Source organism: Haliotis rubra, unplaced genomic scaffold (genome assembly GCF_003918875.1).
Source record: "Haliotis rubra isolate DU_JTF1 unplaced genomic scaffold, ASM391887v1 Scf2477, whole genome shotgun sequence".
Lineage (NCBI taxonomy): Eukaryota > Metazoa > Mollusca > Gastropoda > Lepetellida > Haliotidae > Haliotis > Haliotis rubra.
The window spans coordinates 958-10,525 of record NW_025766533.1 but is presented as its reverse complement, the minus strand read 5'-3'; positions in this window follow the sequence as shown (position 1 = coordinate 10,525).

The following is a 9,568-nucleotide window of genomic DNA, read 5'->3' as shown; positions in this document are numbered from 1 at the left end:
GAAAGGGTAAAGTCTTTAAAATGATTTATGTAATTTATCATATTAATAAGGTGTCTACTGAATTGTCGGCATGTTATATTCTCTTTCTTAAACCGATTATAGGACTTCGGAAAAAAGAGATTACAAACAAATTAGCCTACGCTATTCCCTATCTATTTAATTGTATCTATTTGTAAATATAAACGGTTTTCTTACCAAGAAAACAGATTTTCTCTCACCTAAAAATTCTGTTTTTTAACAGGTACTGCTACTTTTCATAATGATAAAACACGATTTTCGTTCGGAAGACTTTCATTTTGACCTAAGCAATCAAAATCAACATAACATAAAAATACCAATAAAATTAATTCCTGCAGATCCTTGAATATTTAGGTGGTATAGTAAACACTTCCCTTTAACACCAAAACATTAGTAGTAGTTACCTAGAGGTGTGTTAAATTACACGTGACCAAAGCTTCTAAACTTAGTTGTGCATGTATTCGCTTATTAATTGTCGTATAAGAATTCACAAGGTAAAAAGGCTGCATTGAATAATATTTAAGGCAAGGTATGTGTATGAGTGTGTGTGGGCGTGTGCTAAACCTGTCTGTATGCCTCACATAGCCCTTTCTGAGAATAGACCCGTGGTGATCCAGGTTAGGTTGGTCTTCAGCAACCTGCTCTTATCGTAAGAGGGGGGGTGGTCAGGCTCGCTGATTTGGTTGACACGTCACCGTATCTCAGTCAGTGGATTGGTGGGCATGATGTTGATGACTGGATTGTCTGATCCAGACTCGACTATTTACAAACCGCCGCCATATAGCTGGAATATTGCTGAGTGCGGCGTAAAACTAAACTCACTCACTCACTCAAACGTTTATTACTCAAACGTGAGACCAACCTTTCACATGCCAAAACATGTACATGCCGAAACATCCACCGACTGAAAAAATAAGCACCTGGTCCAGTGCAATCCTCGGCATGTTACCTGATACCGTAGGATCTATTAATAATGTTCCCATGTTAACATAGATTAACCTGCAATAGTGGACCCATGAAATTATCCAGTGTACTTTATAAACAGACTTCTTTAAAATACTAATGAGTGAGTGAATTTAGTTTTACGCCGCTTTTAGCAATATTCCAGCAATATCAGGGCTGGGAACCAGAAATGGGTTTCACACATTGTACCCATGTGGGGAATCGAACCCGGTCTTTGGCGTGACGAGCGAACGCTTTAACCACAGAGTTCATTCACAAATGTACTCAATTTCTGAAAACAGGGGCAGACATAATTTTTATTTTCAAGCTCCAATTTTTAAAGTACTATATTATCACTACCTTAAAATCAAACCTGACTCAAACACCCTTTGCCTTTCCAATTTTTCATTTTCAAGCTCTAGTTTTCAAAGGACTATATTATCATTACCTTAAAATCAAACCTAACTCAAACATCCTTCGCCTTTCCAAAACTATTTACATGTATTTACCTATCCTATAATTCAGAACTTCTATACGTTATCTATCAAGAGAAACAGGACGTTGCCAAAATATTTATAATGTTATTACCTGTTACAAGCCAGAAAGACGTCTCTATATTCCAACTAAGGAATACCCAAATATTTCAACATCCCGCAGAGCTATGGTTCTTAATTTATCAGCACTTCTGTCATGTCGCTTGTTTAACTTCTAAATGAACTTCGTCAAAGCACTTAATGGTTTTACGTAAATAGACATGTATTATTTGACAAATTTATGTTATATAACAAACCTTCTGTATAAACCGTCTTGCATAGAATGTGTATGAGGCGGATTAGGCCAAGCGCACTGACCCAAAATGTTCTGCGTAAGACACAAAATTATATTTGTTGATAATGTTAATAATTATTCTGGGCTGAAGTGTCATTTCATACCGTCCATTGATATTTTGGGCTGGTTTTTGGCTTTATAATTGTTGTTGGGTTTTTTAATAGGAGGTAGTTTATCATGCGTCACGATCTGTACAGCATAACAAGTACAAGATATTTAGTGTGTGTGTGTGTGTGTGTGTGTGTGTGTGTGTGTGTGTGTGTGTGTGTGTGTGTGTGTGTGTGTGTGTGTGTGTGTGTGTGTGTGTGTGTGTGTGTGTGTGTGTGTGTGTGTGTGTGTGTGTGTGTGTTACGGAAAAGCGCCCCTATAGGTGTGGTATTCATAGGCTAATTACGTGTAAGGTTCAACTTGTCTTCACCACGAAAGAGACACGGGTATTCAGTGATAATTCATGGATCCTGACATGTCATATGTACAAGTGTTTAATAAACCTTTATGATTGATTTAAGGCAAGACAGTTCGAAATAGATGAAAATGTAGAAATAAACTTTTTAATGCTTTCGTGCCTCGTCATATTACGTCCAAATGAAAACATGGTTGCGTGAGTGAGTATTGTTTTACGCCGCTTTCAGCAATATTCCATCTATACTATTCACACTTGCTAAGGATCAAATCATAGATTCAACAGAAAACTATGATGTGGGGTCAAATTTGGTTTAAATACCTAAGCCTATTGTAAGCATGGATCCTAAAAACTGTCTCTCCACGAAAGTAATCTGTTCGATTCATATTTGAATCTCATTGGCGTCAGCTGTGAGGTGTATTTATTTTTAGTTCTGTGTTGTGCAACAAGCCAAGCGTTGTAAATAGACTACCGTGTTTCTTCTAATAATAATTACAGTCAAATCCCGATGAGTCGAATCGCTGGGGACCAAGTAATAAATTCGACTTATCCATGTATTCGAGACATAGGTATGTCCATCAGGGTAGAAAAAAAGATGATCCAGTCCTAATTCCTCGGCCTAAGCATTTGTTTATCTAATGATTTCCATATCACTAATAGGGGCACCTTATCAGTTCCAGTCTGATTAGCACAGACAGTGATTTCCGTAAAATGGCGGAAAGGTGTGAGCCGCGCTGGTTTGTTAATTGGATCAGTTTGCTACACCAATCAACTTCTCATTGACTGACTTCGGCTTATGTATACAAGATTGCTGTTGTTTGAATCTCATGGGACCAAATTTCCTTTTCGAGTCATCGTGTGTATTTATGAGACGAATTCGTGTAACCGGTATTCAAATGATGACAACTATTACAGGGAATGGTCGGGACCGACAGGGACTTCGAGTTATGCATAATATTCGAGACACCGACATTCGACTCATCGGGATTTGACTGTATTAGCTACACTGAGCTGGGAATAACACAGCCAGGGCGCTTATAACAGAACTAATGTAGAGCCATTGGTAGTATGTCATGAGGCCTGGGACTGACAATAATTACAGGGGTTGTTTCTACAATAAGTACGGTATCAGTGATGCTCTCTCGAAGCTTCCATTGTGTTCGCCTTAGTCTGTTTCACAGTCCCTGAACCACATTAATTTCCCTACTGCCAAGCCCTCTCTGCAGTGCTAAAGCCCTAAATAAAGCAAGTCTAGATTTCCTCCAGGTTCTGAATCTCTGGTCTCCCTAGGGCTCTTTTTCACTTCAAAAATGGGCTTGTTTGTTATTGTCAAAATTATATATTCAGAGGTTAAGCCTTAGTCTATGTTCGCCTGTGCTGTCGTGATTCGCTTTCGGAATATCAATACATTACTTGGAAATTATGCCACGATGACTAAATATAGACCTAACTGAGCTTAACCGCAGAGTTGGTACGAACAAATGTAAGCGATAAAACCGTTTCATGCTCAGGAGACTAAAAATCTAAGGTTTATTGTACGATTTCGAGTACGAGTATACCTCGGTTATAATGCCACCGTTTGTCCAGGGAGAAAATATGACATTATATCCAGGGTGGCATTATAACCAGATAGGCCAGGAAGAGGCCCTGTGCAATCAACAAGGTGATTGAGCTGATGTCTCCTGTAATGAGCTTCCTTGAATGGCTGGATAATCCCCAGCGTCTAGGGGCTGCAGGACTTGTATGTCATGAGCATGGGTAAATGAATCAACATAAAATATACTGCTAACATATGCAGAGAAAAGTCAAGTCACGTCAGGTTTTATCGACTTTTTGCAGTTCATACCACGGTAATTCTGGGGACACCACTCAAATTGCGGGAGACATTTCCTTTGAAATTGAGTGTGTGTGAGTGAGTTTGAATTTTACGCCGCTTTTAGCAATATTCCAGCAATATCATTGCGGGGACACCAGAAATGGGCTTCACATTGTACCTACATGTGGGGAATCGAACTCGGGTCTTCGGCGTGACGAGCGAACGTGTTAACCACTCAGGATTACCATACCGCCCCTCCTATCTCCCGCAAGTGTAGACGCAAGAGGTACCTGAGAGTACATGTCCAGAATGCGCGTGGAACAAACTTTATGTGAATCTGGGTGCCAGGCGATTCAGGTATGTCATCACCTGCCGGCAACACCTTAGACTATGCACATTCTTCAAAAGAATATATGGCGTGTATTCTTGGGGAGGGTGTAGTTCCGATCTATATCTTATCATTATTGTATTACTCAGATGCTTCTGGGGCGGATACAGCTTTTTGATCCGCCTATGCTTCTCTCGCTGCACCGCATCTCTGAAGCCATCTGGAGGAACGTACCGTCCTTTGTACATAACCCTCTACCTATTTTCGGTGGCGTCTTTACTCAGGATTCAGTGAATTGTACATTTTAACCAAAGATACAGAGTGGTTCTTTACACTTTTCAGTTGTCGTGTAGCATCTAAAGCCTACTAATCGAACTATATATATTAGCTGTAACATGAAATAATTTTTAGAAGAATAATTTGGTAAAAGAGGCACTTATGCATTCCATCTTCTATAGTCGACTTTACTCTGGTACACAGTCCAAATCTCTGTTTGAGATGGTGAGATAGTCCTGCGGCCGATGCTTCATATATGGTGAAACGTATTACATATGTTCAGTTCAATAAGCTGGGCTAAAGTCCATAAATGCTGTGTATTTATTTTAAAGACAGTTCTATGTTGACAGGCAACACCACACGAACTGCGCGATAGTTTGACTTCCTGGTCTTTCCGTTCCGCTGCGATGCCAGGAACCTGTTTGAGTATCTATATAGTAGCATTCTCTTCCCACAGAGGCCATTTGTCATATCTTCCTACTGCAGAACCTCTGTTCTAATACGGCCCTTTCTTGGTGTGGTGATGTTCAAGACTCGTGATTGGAGGCAATCAAGATATAGTTGATGCAATCAGCGACGTTGTTTCAAAAGTGATCATCTGCAAGGCCTCGGTACTTCCGTGTATACTTCTGGAGAAAACTAAAGCTTCTTCCCTGCGCATTATGCGCAAACGTTTCTTCTAGACAGAACTCAGTCATGTTATGGCGGATCAGTGGCGTCTCCATCGCCCCCGTTGACAACCGACAAGCTAGCCATTAAATCGTCTTGTGTAAACATCAATACAAGTCCCCTGCAGAATCTAAGTCGATGTAACATCGTTCTGATTTGATAGAAAGAAGGAGGATATTCGTGTGTTGCCATCTTTGGCCGCTAGATTTTACGAGAACCGGGAAATATGGGCCATATTAGAACAGAGGTTACGTAGGAAGATTTGACGGGAGTAACCTCTGTGGAAGAGAATGCTATAGTAGTTGCATTCTATCTTATGGAAACACTCTGCGGCTTGGAATGTGACTGGCCTCGAACGATTACAGCCACTGCTATCAAGAAAGAAAACCGGATATATTAACACTAAAACACGAGTCAGAAAAGTACCATTAAACATAATTTACATTCAACGCATTTAGATACATTTCCAGAATTGACAGAAAGTCCTACTTTTCATATACGAGTTCTGAAAATTCATTCCCAGTACACATTCGCTGCATGGACAATTATAAAGTTGTGGGCTGTGTGTATGTCACGGGTTATTTTAAAGACTTCAATAGATTATTATGTCCATTCATTACGGTCATTCATTATTGTTCATGTTTCTGATGGAAGCGGACGGTAATAAGTTACATAACTTGAGCCCAATCCTTTCAACATTGAATAAAAATATGTTCAACGACAACTTCAATAGATATGCTTTTCAGAGATACGCGTTTATATTAAAGGCGCCAGCGATGAACAAATAACCATCTCTTTGGCTGTGAATATAGTGCTAAATGTGCGTAAAACCAACATCCTGTTCGATTGTGTGCTCTTTAAGGACACATTGACAAAATTCCAGTTCGATTCTGGACCCAGTCAACCCGGTGACAGACACCATGAGCATAACATACCGTGATCCGTGACATGTATCAGCCCAATCAACAAATCCCGTTAGACGCTTTACGACAAGCAAGACCTGCTGCCTACAAAGCAGACAGTGAAGTTCCAATCCGAAATCCTCACGGACTCATTTGTATACATGTATGTGGTTGATGACTTATGTGACTGGCATTACCCCCACTGCGGGTCACCAAATGGCATTATTTATCTCCTCATGTTCCAATCTGTTGTATACAACACAACCTACGTCAGGCTGACGAGCTAATAATAGACAACCATACAATAAATGGGATTGGCATTTTTGAGTAAGTAGTATGAGAATAAATTAAACTTACTAGTGTCATATCCGTATACTAATCACGTTTAAATAAACTCTGTCAAAAAGAAACGCAACCCCTGTCCTCGAGATATGAAAATTCGTTTGAATGAAGTTATTGCTTCCAAACTAAATTTTATTCGAATGTATTGAAATGATACACGTAATTAATGAAGATTACCATCCAAACAACTGCATTTGTACGCATAAGGTATTTTATTGCTTATTCCGTCACAACGCATGAAATGACCCTCATGGTGACTTCGCACAAAAACACATGCAAAATCATGAAAATGGCAGCTTAATGTAGGGGTGTATGAAGCCCATGTGCTTCCTGATTATATTCATTCATTTGTCGCCGAAAGCCGTGTTAAAATGCCACGATTGAGTGCTGCCGACCGAAATATCGCCATTGGTCGTGTTCAAGCCGGAGAAAGTTTTGGAACTGCTGTGACGGCACCTAAATGTTCACAAAACAACGATATCCCGACTTTGGAGCCGCTACAACAACTTCAATTTGACCAACGATCGCCTGAGAAGTGGAAGGCCAAGAACACGACCCCTTCAAGATCGGTACATCCGGGTCCATCACCTGCGTAATCGGCATGCCCTACCAACCGTGACTGCTACACAAATACCAGGTTTGAGGAGAGTGTCAGCTCAAACGATTGTGAACCGTCTGAAAGAAGCGCGGGTTTACGTGCCTGTAGACCAGTTGTTGGACCTGTACTACGCCTCCTACATCGACGCCGACGACTCAGGTGGTGCAACAACGTCAGGATACGGACTTTACAAAACTGGAGGCGAATCTGGTTTTCTGATGAATCACGTTTTTGCAACGTCACGACGGACGACAGACGGTCTGTAAAGGAGACGTCATAAACGTTTGCGCCCATCTGCGTCCGAGAGGTGGACAGATTTGGCGGAGAAAGCGTCATGGTTTGGGGAACCATCTCATACAAACAGAAATCAGACTTGGTGATCGTTCCAGGAACCTGACAGCCCAACGTTACATCAACCACGTGTTAGAGCTTCACCTTCTCCTGATTATTGACCAACAGACACAGATTTTTCAACGGACAACGCCTGGCCTCATACTGCACGTGCAACAATGAACTTTCTGCAGAATTCCAACGTCAATGTCTTGCCATGACCCTCTAAATCACCACAGACCTCAACCCTATTGAACACCTGTGGATACTCTGGATCGACGCGTACGTCAACGTCAGCCGCCGCCACAGACGCTGCAACAGCTCGCCGTTGCACTGCACGAGGAGTGGAGAGCCACATTCCCCAGGAAAGAATCCGGGCGTCTTATCCACCGTTCTTGTCCAAGGAGATGCCGTGCAGTGATTGCAGCAAGTGTGGTGCTCATACGAGATACTGAGAAAGACGCCCCTGGTGACCAAACTGGTGTCTGTGAGATGATCTTTGAAATGACAATTTTAAACATGCCCATCTGGGTTATTATTCTGCTAAATTTCAGACTTCTGTCTTAAATAATAAAAAATGCCGTGTCGTCCTAAAACTTCAGATCAAAATCTCTAAAATACAGGGGTTGGTGTCTTTTTTGACAGAGTTTATTTCAACTTCTACTTTTGAAAAACGCATTTGAACATGCCCTCCCTAAGTACTTTGATGAAGAATTATCCAGCAATGTGTACCAGATTCAGTGTGTTATGATATGTGAAAATAACCTGACTCCAGAAAACTAACACACCCAAAGAAACCGTGGTCAGTATAGTATTTAATTAGTAGCAGTCGTGAATTTATAACAATAAAACGGGAGGCATGAAAGTCTTAGAAAATCCTACCTTAATTCCGTCGCAAGCGATTGCAAAATCACACAAATGGAACAATATACTGGAGTGCATATTTTTACGTGCTCTTCAGGTGTACCGTCTTCACACAATAAAGGTAAACTAACGTCGAAAATTTCCTAGGTAAAGTTTGATGCTATTCTAGATAAGACAAATGTCTTATCAAATCTTGCCAATATTCACCTTCATGTACTATAGATACTTATAGCATGCACCTACTCAACGATTACATTTTATTGCCAAATTATCTTGGTAAAAATGTACGATATGTTCATTAAAGCAGTCAGCCTCACCTAGAAAAATGATACAGGGTAATGCAGCTGCTTTTTAATGTTTTATTTTTCGACATTGTTTATCTGTCAACCTCAAGCAAATCCGGTTTTGCTATGTTTCAGCCCCTCACGATCCCCATTTTGTTCGAATTTTTAAGCTTGGTACCACTAAAACGCAAAATCTGCAATAAATGCATCACAAACCAGAAAAAAATATGCAAGAAACATATTAGGTTGGAACCCCCTCCCACACACACACACACACACACACACACACACACACACACACACACACACACACACACACACACACACTTACGATGATGAACCCAATCTTTAACTGCATACAACGCCAACAACGCTTCAAATCATTTTCATGGTTACCCCATGCCTTAACAGGAAGTCCTCTTTGCTGTGCCGAAGACACGATTTCAATTGCTGCATAAATTTCTTTGGATTTTTTAGGTCTTGGATAATGTAACAAATAAATTGTTTGGATCATTCAGCCTAATTATACTTTGATTGTGGAGCAAATGAAATACACATCCTAGTTGGACTTTACGACATGCTCTACGTTTAACTGTAAATACCTCAAGATTGATATCATCATATCCAAACATGAACTGTGATGACTCTTAAAAGCTTCTTTTACATGAAAACATTTTACTCCTGTAAGTATATTTATGGAGTAAATGTATTCACAGGAGTAAAAGTATGTTACTTTCTGCTCACGTGAATATTTAACCAATAGGGAGTATATCTGATTTGTATAGACCCTAGGCACCATGTTTACTGAAGAATGTTGGTCATTTAATCTTCAGACAAAAATGATGGTATGTTGTTGTATTAAAACGCAGACGAGATCGTGTTGTGCATTTCTTTACTACAGAGAGACTTACATAGCGGACAAGAATGGTTAGGCAAAGACCCGTTCAAGAACCTGGTGGATGGTGACA